The following is an 11,171-nucleotide window of genomic DNA, read 5'->3' as shown; positions in this document are numbered from 1 at the left end:
TGATGCAAAATTTTTGAAAATCAGTTCCAGTGTTATTGCCCGCTAATGGATTCCACATTCCTACTTGAGCAAGGTGATGACACCATCAGTCTGGACACAAGTCCTGGCCTACACTTCGTTTGTATTTTTACTTACACCTATTAGTGGAGGACATACACCATGACAGATCCCAAAAGCAGAGAGCAAAAACTGGCATATGCTGTGATTTGCGTCAGTGGGACATAATCTGCTTTCAGGAATGAATTAGATTTCTTGTGACAGCAACGTGGGTCTAAAAAAAATGAAGGAAAGATGAAGGAAATCTAAAGACACACTTTTGGGCATTTAATATGGAACATGCTTGGAAATGAGCTGTCTGTATTCAACTGCAATACAGAAAGAAGCTTAGCTGATACACTTCTGTGTCACAGTGGTTAAAGCATTAATTCTCTCCTTGGTTTAAAGACATTCATAGGTATATATCCTGCTTTGAATCCCTTTACAGTTGTCAGGCAGCTAACATTTACGTACTGTGACGCTGAGTACTGAAGCGCACAAATCCCCGGTATTTTGCAGCAATTCCCGGTGAGCAGTGGCTGATCTCACTGTAGCCATAGACAGTGTTGGGAAGCACGGGAGATCTCGAACCTTTCACATTCTGTACAAAAACTCTCAAAGGAATGAGGCACCCAGCGTGGTGGGAACTGAACAATTTATTTCCCTTGAGGTCTTTAGAAATCCTAACATTAATCAGATCATCGCTTTCAAAGCAGAAAAGCAAAAAAGTCCATTGCTACATTTCTAACTGCTTTACTACATGCACGCACACACACACGCACCCCTGCTGCCTCATTGCCAGTAATATCTCTATGTAAGAGAACTTCTTGTCTGATTGACTTACTGCCCTTTGCTGTGCGGTAGTTGAAACAAAAAGATCTGGCTTTGCATTCAGAACCTGGGTGTTCCTTGCACCAAAACCACTTTTTTTTTTTGCCATCTGCTTTATTATTATCATGAAGAAAGTCATTATCATTGGATTTCACTTTTGACATCCGTCTAGACAGATATTTATTTGAACCACCAACACATTCACTCAAAGAAAAAAAAAAGAAAGAAAAAAAACACAAAAAGCAAACCAAAGGCTCTAATACATTTTCTTTATTGAAGAGCCAACAACATCAGCTTTCAAGAAGTCTCTGGACAGGGTATCAAACCACATTAAGTTAATCCTTTAAATTACAACCTTGAGGAAATGCAAGAGGAGTGCCAGTCTATTTTACAACTAGATAAGTGAATACTTTATCTCAGGGAAATCTGTTGTCTGCCTGTTAAGATCATTTATATCATTATTAAGGATGGACAAGTATTACCCTCATCTGTTAAGATACCTTCATCTTCATAGTCATTTGGCATTGTTCCAGTAACAAAATCAATGGTTACAGTCATTAGAATAACTACTCAGAAATCCAGTTTTACAGCTGTGTAACAAAAGTGCAGTAGTATTGCCAGATGTGAGAAAAACACCAAAAATCAAAGCCTAAGGCTGTGTTGGCTGATACAGAAATTTCTTATACACAAATTTCCCCAATTCAAAAGAACAGCAATGAGATAGAAGCATAAATGGGAGGCAAGCAATTGTCTGTATGAATGTGAAAAGCTGTCCTCAGGCAAGGGAGGTTCACTCCCTCGCCATAGCTGAGCTGAATTCAGAGTGAGAGGCTGGAGCTATGAAACAGGGTATCAAGAAAAATCAAGGAAAGCATCGTGGCAAGAGGATGAATTAGCGGACTAGCTGGCTCGGGATGTGGTCTAAGCCATGTTATTTGGGGCATTTTTAACTAGGCTACCCTGCCCTGCTGGGGAGGTGTACCGGATGATGTATCAGTTGTTTTCCATCCCTAGATGCCATGATCTTATAAATGTTGTGGCTCAGGACCATGTCTATTTTGAAATTACAAAACCACTTTTTATGTAATGGGCAAGGCAAGGATTAGAGAGCTGATTAATTAGACCAGTACAAGACTATTTATATAGGGACTTTGTACACTTGGTGAGGGCACAGTGAAAACCACACTGCTCTGGTTAATCTCTCTGCAGGGATTCTCTGAATCATAATTTGTTTTTATATAAGTGACCATCTTCCTCCAACACCAAAGGAGGGCATGACCCAAAAGGCAAAGTCACCATAGACTGTAGTTTAGTCTGCTGTAACTTCCCTGCTCTAACACAAAGCACATGTGTATTCCCTAAAATAGAAAAGTTAAAGTAGGCAAAACCAGAAGGACATACAAATTATGGCTGCCTGGGGGAAGCCCTGATTTACAGTAGAGCAAGTTATACAGTCTGGTGTTGCTGTGCTAGTTGATGCTCAGCATAATTACCATAGCTGTTACTATGATAAAGGTTTTAAAATAACAATAATTAAAATATTAGGTAGTTGTTAAATCATCTGGAATACAAAAGTGGTCTGTAAAATGCAGAACCCTCTCATTTTGGTTCCTGTGTATCACTTCTGCAGTCTGTGTAGCGCTCATTCCTTCAGTTATATTTTCCTAGGTTTTCAGAGCCAAATTATTGCATCATCAAAAAGGCCAGAAACAGGATGGCCTCATTTTCTGGTTGTGTAAAATGACTTGATTCAATTTCTATTAATAGGGATAGCTAGGAACACCAAATATTCTGAAATTATAACTCTATTGGTGAGAAATGTGAATATGCTAAAAACATTCATTCAAAAAAACCCCTATTTTATGCTTTAAATTCCCAAAGCTGAATTTTTGGGGTTACATCAAGTTAGTTGCAGCACTATTTGTGAGAACTGAAAACACAATAAATAAAATACACTACTTCTGTTCCAGTAGTCCAAGGCAATACTTCAGACTTATCCTTCAGACTACCAACAGTACCACTGATTTAAACAACAGTGGCATTCGTGTGCTTTAAGTTAAGCACACGGTTAAGTGATTTGCTGGGTCAGGGTTCAAAATCCTGAATAGAAAAATAGGAAATAAAACCAAAAAAATTTTGTTCCCACTAACAGTGTTGGAAAAGAACAAACTATTCCTTAGTTTTAGACTTGTTTTTTTCCGTTTTAGGAATTCCCCCAAAACAGATGATAAATTCTGTGAAACTGATTCCAGATAGAGATCACATTTTTTGCATCTGTACAGTAAAAAATCACTTCTGAGGTGGTAGAAAACTGAGGGTTTATGGGGTAAGTTAGTCAGAGCTGGTTCCAGAGAAGTGAGGGCAGGCAAAGGGGGCCAAGGGTGGAAATGGGATTAGAAGTTACCTCTCCAAAGCTAAGAGGGTTAGGGGATGCTTAGTGGCTACAAGAGTAAGTGGCACAAACTGACCTGTGTCCATACTGCTTAGAGTTAATAGACTATAGTGCAGATTGGCCACATCCACTTACATAAAGCACGGACCAAAGGTTTCCCTGTTATCCTGAGTTCCTCAGGTGTGATTATCACCCTGTGTGTTTTATTAGTTTCAAACTGTCTAATAATACCTTGGAGGGTTGTGTTGTAGTTCACTAGTTTGACATTTTTATGAAACAAAATTAAGGTTCTGTGATTGCATGCCATGAGGTGAGTTATGAAGGCTTGTGAGCTTTTCTGAGGATGCAAAGCCTACAGAGATAGCATTGAAGGACTGTGTATGACAAAGACTGGTGCAGCCTTTTTGTGCCATCTGCCAAGAGGCATCCCTGGAGTGAATCATCTCCTGGACTGGAGAGAGCTGGTTGGAATAGTCTGAAAAGAGTCAGGGAGCAAATGAAATATTAATTAGTCCTGTGTTGGCTCAATGAAAAGAGACTGAGATGGACTCCAAGAGGTTTTAGAAGGACAGGAGTGAGGGCAGGGACCTTTCTCTTTGTTCTCCCTTTTCATCTGTGGGACAGGAGCCATTCACTCCTCCCATACTTGCAGAGCCCTCTGCCTTCCCTACTGGAGCAGCCTTGGGCTCTACTCAGTGCTCCCCCTGCAGAGTAAGCACTATCCCTTTTTCCTTGCCGCTGACACCTCTCCTATACATCTTTCCTAGTATCTTAGGCTGACACGAAGGCTGAGCTGCTTCTACATGGAATGAGGGTGGATCGGCTTCCTCCTCTTCATAAGGTCAGGGTCAGCATGGGATCTATAAACTTATGCTGCAGAAAAAGTGTTTCTGCCTCCCCCGGCCTGTGCATGAATAGATAGATATGAAACATTCAGGCTCAAAGACTCCTTCCCATCCCAGCTGCAGGCGAAGGGGATTGCCTATTGCCTCTTGCGGGACACACTTGTAAACAATTGCCTATCTCTGTTTATGCTGTGCAGGCTTTTAACAGTCAGGTACTATTTTGTGAGAACAAATTCTAATCAGCACCTCTCAGTTATTTCAGTTTGCTGGAAAAAAATATTGTTTAGGAGGCTTGGTTGGCCACTTCTGTCATTGCACAGCCCTAGCTATTCTTCAGTTTCTGACCAAATCTTTGTAATCTGTACAGTTTCCCTGTATCACTTCAGAAGTTTCTTGAATATGCCTTATTCAAGGGACTTTTCTGTCCTTTTTCTAACTGTGTCAATGGAAGCAAAACAACTTATTTGTAATTGAAATTACTGCTTTCCTCTCTGATATGTTTGGGACTTTGTTTGGCCCCCTTCTTATTTCATACTTAGTGCCATAATCAATAATCACTATAGGTCATTTCTGGTCTCAAGGTCAAAGAATGCTTGAGTTTGAGAAGATTCACCTGAAGCCTACTTTAAAGTGATCGTTATGAATCCAAAGAAAAGAGTGTCATGAGTTATTTGTTATAGAAGAAAAGGAAGTAAACAGTATAAGCTGCAGAACTTACACCCTGTTTTGACTGCACTAATACTTTGCCTGGGGAGAAACAGGGTAGTAGACTAAGGGTGCATCTGCCTACATGAACACTTTTGTTCTGATTGGGACTATGACTTTGGAGTGAGTGAATTTTCTGATTCACATACCACGCCTCGGTTTGCGTTGCAGAACAGTGGGAGAAGATGAAAACTGGATTCCTTTCTGATGAAACTAAACTGGAAGATACATTCCAGGATTGCACCCAACATGCTCCTACTGTTACTGGGCACTAGTCCAGGGAATCAGACCAGAACTAATCCAAAATTAAACTCCTGGAACTCATATAACATAGATGTCAAGTCTTGCTAATGGTATACAAACCGATCAAAATGACTGTTGTCTCCTGACTGCTGACAAATTCACATTGAATTGATCGGGAATTTCAGATACAACTACTTTTCATGGAAATAGCAAGGAAGTGATTAAGCTTATAAAACTGTTAAAGCAAGTGTGCATCTGACCTATGTTGATCCAGTAGACCAGTGATTAGGTGTCCAGATGTGAGAGATCCAACTTTAAACTACGTCACAATTTGATTTAAACCCATTAATCTAAAGTCTTTTTTTTTTTTTTTCCCCAAATGAGGCAGTGCATAAAGTTGACCCATGGTCCAGTATTTTTGCATGCCCACCTCAGACAAGAAGACTATCTGACATAGATCTACTTGGACCTTTCCTCTGAGGTTCACTATAAATGTAATCTTTCATTCAGCAGAAACACTTTTTTTTTTTGAGAAAAAGAATTTCACATTCTATTCAACTTGAAACTTCATTTTCACCTTTAAAGTACTGAAATACAATTATTCACATAGCACTATTCACAGGACCTCAGCAGCTCTGGCACTCAGTTCCCATGTTCAGATCATCAGACTAAAACACTCAGCAGAATGGAAGCCTGTCTGAGAAAGATTACTATTACTTGTCACTTTTATGGAAATGTGCCATTTTCTTCTAAAAAAGGGGTATGCTTGATCAAGAAAGCCTGCCAACTAAAAGTATATATTTATAAATACATAAATCTTGATCAGCCATAGCTGGGAGCTTATTTCTCTGTGGGCTGAACACCCAACAAATGACCAATTGACTTCACTGTTTGAATAGCTGTAAGATGGGAGGAATTATTTTGTACTGAAGGTCATATTTTATTTATTTCGGTTCAAGGGCCAGTAATTTTCCACAGCTAATATCCTGTTTTTAAAATACCTTTAAATTATCTCCCTAAAAATAAAATCGTATACTCACACATGTCTTTCACTGGCACTTAACTTTTGGAAAGACCTAATTCTAAACTTGTGTCATTGAACTAGTTCTTTCCACAGATATTCTCAGGAATTTGTCTTAAGATAAAGATTTCTTTGAATATTTTCCTCCAGATTTTAATGCTGTCAGGATCTTATGATTATTCTCTTATAATTTCTATAGAAGACCCACAACCTTGACCCCCAAACTCCATGATCTGAGAAATGTATTAACCAACAATGTTTTCTGCATTCCATAATTTTGGACTTTCACCAGGCAATTATTCACCATCATCACCTTTCTCAGTCATTTTTGTGGGAAATTAATACTTATGAAGAGTGCTGTCCTGTTTGAAAGAAACAAGAAATACAAATAGAATTCACCAGAAATGAATCTACATTCCTTTAGACAAAGGAGGGAAAGAGAGCACTGTGGTACCAAAAAACTGTTTGCAAGGTATATGTCAAAGAGGAGCCAGTGCAAAGAGGTGAAGACAGGTGCATAGTGAAATTGAGAAATGTGATTTCAGGTAGCTGTGTTTTTAGCAGATGATGTGAGAAAAGTGAAAGCAAAACTACAAAAGGAGGTTTCAAAGGAGCTAGAATGAACATAGAAACTGCCATAGTAGGAAGGTCCCAATGACTATGGCTATGGAAAGGATGGGCACAGATGGTTCGTGTCCACAGACCACTTCAACTTTGCCTCCACAACTACAGCAGCGGGAGAAGCCATCAGTTCAAAAAGGAGTTGCTTTGTCAGCTTTTAGGCCTAAGTATCTTAATTTAATTTTAGAAGCAACACCACGCAGAGAGAGACAGTGTACATTTTGGTGCTCCAGTGTACCTCAATATTAACAAGGGAAAAAACACGTCATCAATCTTCTTCATAGAAACCACATGATTTTATAGAATCCAATTTATCTTTGTCCTTTTTTGCTGGGGCCACCACGAGATGTCACATGTCATTTTAGGGTATTAAACCTAGTTGAAAATGGGACTCAGCCCAAATATTTCACACTGACCACTGGACAATAAAACTAGAAATGCGCCTGTTGTAGCTGCTAATGTTCTGGACTGGATTTGGTCTGGAACAAACCCCTAAAATGCTTGGTACTCTGCAAGTTGTGAAACTGAATCAGAAGGTTTATTCTGCAGATTGTATTAATTTTGGAACTGTATTCTTCATAAATTTGTAATTTTACTGTGTGTTAGTTGGAACATAGAGAATACAAAGCATATAGGAAGAATAAAAAATAATAATCAGCAACAGTTTTGAGAACTGGTTTTAATTTGGATCTTCTCCTTAATGCAGGCTGCCTTTCATCCCTGTGGGGTTTCTACAGCCATCCACACTTAATTGACCCCTTGGTAGCAAAAAGCTCATTTAAATTTCATCATCTTTAGTCTACTGTAAGGGCTCATAGCAGCATTTGTGATGCTGCATTGACCAAAATGCCCGAAAATGCAACTCTTTTTCAGGTTGAAATTCCTCACTTCTTTCCACCTTATAAATAACATAACATTTATGTCTGCGGTCCTTCTATTAAAGATAATATTTTCATTAACACCAGATAGTGAAATGTGATTCCAGCTCTCACTGGATATTTTGGATTAAATTCCCTCATAATAAAAACATAATAAAAATAAAATGTGAAGTGTTCAGACTAATTAATAATTATTTCCCTTTTACTGCAGATAACTTGCTTTTAGGCATGCATTTCATTCTCCCTCAGACCTCCTCCACTCTTTTCTTCCCTTTCTATAATGTTTCTTCATATGGATAATTTCTACAGTTAAAAATTGTCAAATTTTATAAAAAAAAAATGGAAAGGGATTTTATTTCTGAAGTTTTTTTCTGTTTTGGAGAACAGGCTTATGATTTTGAGTCTTTGGTGTGAAGATCATGAGATATGGGTACAATGTTTCCTTCTGCCAAAATCTGACTGGCAGCAACAAGAGCTGGGTTTAAATTTTATAGGGGCCACTACTAAAACACTGGCTCCATCCAGAAACCTGGGAAAATTATAGAAACATTTCTGCTGCTCAATGAGCTAATTTTCTAACCCAACAAAAAAAGGTTTAACAAACCTTGTTTAACAATCAAAATTTTCATCCAAGGAAGAAAAGAGCACACTTAAACAGGCAGATAAACAGAGCAACAACAACAACATACTTCCTAGAGGCTAAATATGACTGCTAAATATAACATAATACCAGTGTTTTTCGCCTGGAATGCAATTCTTTTTAACATAACTACCTCTTAAATGTAACACATATACAACCACATAAGTCTTAGGTCTCTCTTTGGTCCTTTTTCATTTTTTACCTCTTTGCCTCACCCACTCACAAGACATCTCTTTCTCCTGTGGCTTCCTCTCCCCTCTGGAGTTCTTGGAATATAACTGGTGTCTTGGTCATGAAGCTTATATAGGCCTTGCATGGACACTAAGCACAGAGTCCTTTTCACCTTAATATTAGTCAACTACTAGTGTTATGTCTCAGAAACCTATCTTAGGCTATATTGCAGGTATAGCTCTTTATTCCCTGTTGAGGATGTTTAGATGTCTATGCTTTATAGCATAGTTTAGATGTCTATACAGATTTAAGCAGCTAAATTTAGCTGAGCTAAGATGTACCTGAATTGCTCAGGTTTATCAAGAATACAGTCAGTCTCCCTAAAATACTGACAATATATATTGCATTTTTCAACAGAAAATGTGATTCTTAATTACAAGCTCATTTCTTCCAATTGTCAGCCATTACATAGCACCATGAATCATGCACATCTTTTTTCTTATTTTATCAGCTGGCTATAAAAGTTAGCTTCAAGGTCCAGAAAAATGGAATTTACTTGAATAACAACTAGCCACCTGCTTCCTTTCATAACTGCTGAAATGAATATGAAGCTTTTTGCTGCTTTCTAAACCACACGACTGCTTTATTGGGAACCAAAAAAACAACTGCAGGAATGTCAGATGAAAGATGCTGAACAGCAACACATCATTTTTTTCCTAAAGGGTTAATTCAGCAAATAAAAACACAGAATTAGCATTCTGGAGATCCAGATTCGATTCCTGGCTCTGCTTTTGTGATACTTGTTCGGGTCACTTAATTTCTTCATGTCTGAGGTTTCCCATAATTAAAAACAGAGATACTGCTTTTCATGTCAAAAGTATACAGCAAAGATATTTCTTTCAATATTTATGGAGTCTAAAGATATCAAGTCTGGAATTCAAACACCTTTTGGATAGACAATCATCTTACAAAAGGGTATACATTTTTAACTTCAAAATACTTTATACATCACACTGTAAGACTAATTCTTCTTATTCATATATTCCCTACTTAAGCAGCTACAACAGAAACAAGTTGAATTTTAAATAAACTATGTTCTTTCAGATTCAAAAGCTAAGATAATCTGCTTTTCCAGAAGCTTGAAGCCCTTTAGAAAGTTGCACAAACCTAAATATTTTAAAACTTTTCCTAGAAGTCTCATGCAAAACTTGTGGAAATGAAACAACTTAGGTTTAAGAAACATCATTTGTCATGGAAGGGAGGCAGATGTTATTAATTATCAAAGTAAAGATCATGCTCATACTGCACAAAAGCAGAAAAAGTATAGTAGCACTGTAAGTGAACCATAAAATTACAATGTGTTATTTTTGCTAGAGGTGGTAAAACTAACATTGTATTCGGTAAGAAGGAATGTTGCTTTTCCTTTAAAAGAAAATGTTACAGGAAAAATCTCTGTATAACTACATCTGTCAGTACTGGTCATCTGAAAGACTTTTTCATTGATTTCTGCTTTTATAACAGTACAAAACTGATGAAGTTTGCACTAGAATGGAGTGACAAATTGTGGCACAGTCCAACAAGCCAGTGGTGTGGTTCTGCTTCACTGCCTTCCTATGCGAAACTGAATGACCTGGAAAGGTCATTTTTTTCTCCTTCCTTCCTCTCTTTTTTCAACTGTTTGACAGAACATTTTTTTATGATACACCTGAGTGTGGACTAGTACTATAGGCCTCAACCTCAAATGCTGGCACGTAAGTAGACGGAAGCTATTTTTTCTTATTTTCTTTTGCACTCAGTTGTCTCCAGAATGCCTAAAATAGCAAATGTATTGAAATAAAATTGTGTTACTCCTTCTTCTCCCAGCATCTGTTATAAACCAAGGAAGATACATTTCTGAGACCAACCTGTACTCCTTTACACATCATGTGATAAATTTGACCTTGACACTTACTTTGTATTACATTTTGACTCTTAGTACAAGTATGCTACAAGGTTTAAAATTCTGTAGGTATACTAGAATAATAATTGTAATAATGGTCCATTTAACACAACACAGGACTTGTGTGGTTTTCTTTTATTAATTTCTGTAGAAAACCAAAACATTTTCTGATAAATACAGAGAAAAAAATGAAAGCAGCTAGATACTAGAGTCAAACTAATACAACTTTTTTACTGCTGACATTGCTTTTGATTTGTCACAGAATTCACTTTCCAAAATTGGAAACTCTCACTCTTTAGCTGAAAGTTACTCATATTTGGAATAAATTATATCACCATATGTTTTAATTTTTCTTAATGATTCCCTCATATTGCTACTTATATTTTTTTCTACAAGACCATTTAGTTAACATTTGTCATTGAAGATTCAAATCTAAAATTATCACGTGAGAAATTATAAGCCAGATGAGTAGATTCATTAATCTCTTTAACATTGCACATGTTTTAACATTGCTCAGATGAATCTTTACTTATGTAATCACTTGTGTCTAGGCTTTACACGAGTCTTCTAGTTGCGGACTCCATGGAATATTAATTCTGCTTGTCATTAGGTACACAGGTAAGAAACTACTGATTTTTGTAATTTAAAAAAAGAAATTGTTTTCATGATCTATTTTTTCCTCCGCAGATGTGAAACCTGCTTTTTCGAAGTTACATAGATAGACCATAGTGGTCTCTAATTCCATTTAAAAATAAGAAGAAAAATAAGAAACACATAAAAAATATATATCTGAAGTGGTATATTTACAATTTTCCTAAGATATTTCATACACTCTTTGTACACGAAACT

This window comes from Aquila chrysaetos, chromosome 5 (genome assembly GCF_900496995.4).
Source record: "Aquila chrysaetos chrysaetos chromosome 5, bAquChr1.4, whole genome shotgun sequence".
NCBI classification, from domain to species: domain Eukaryota; kingdom Metazoa; phylum Chordata; class Aves; order Accipitriformes; family Accipitridae; genus Aquila; species Aquila chrysaetos.
Note: the sequence above shows the minus strand (reverse complement) of the source record.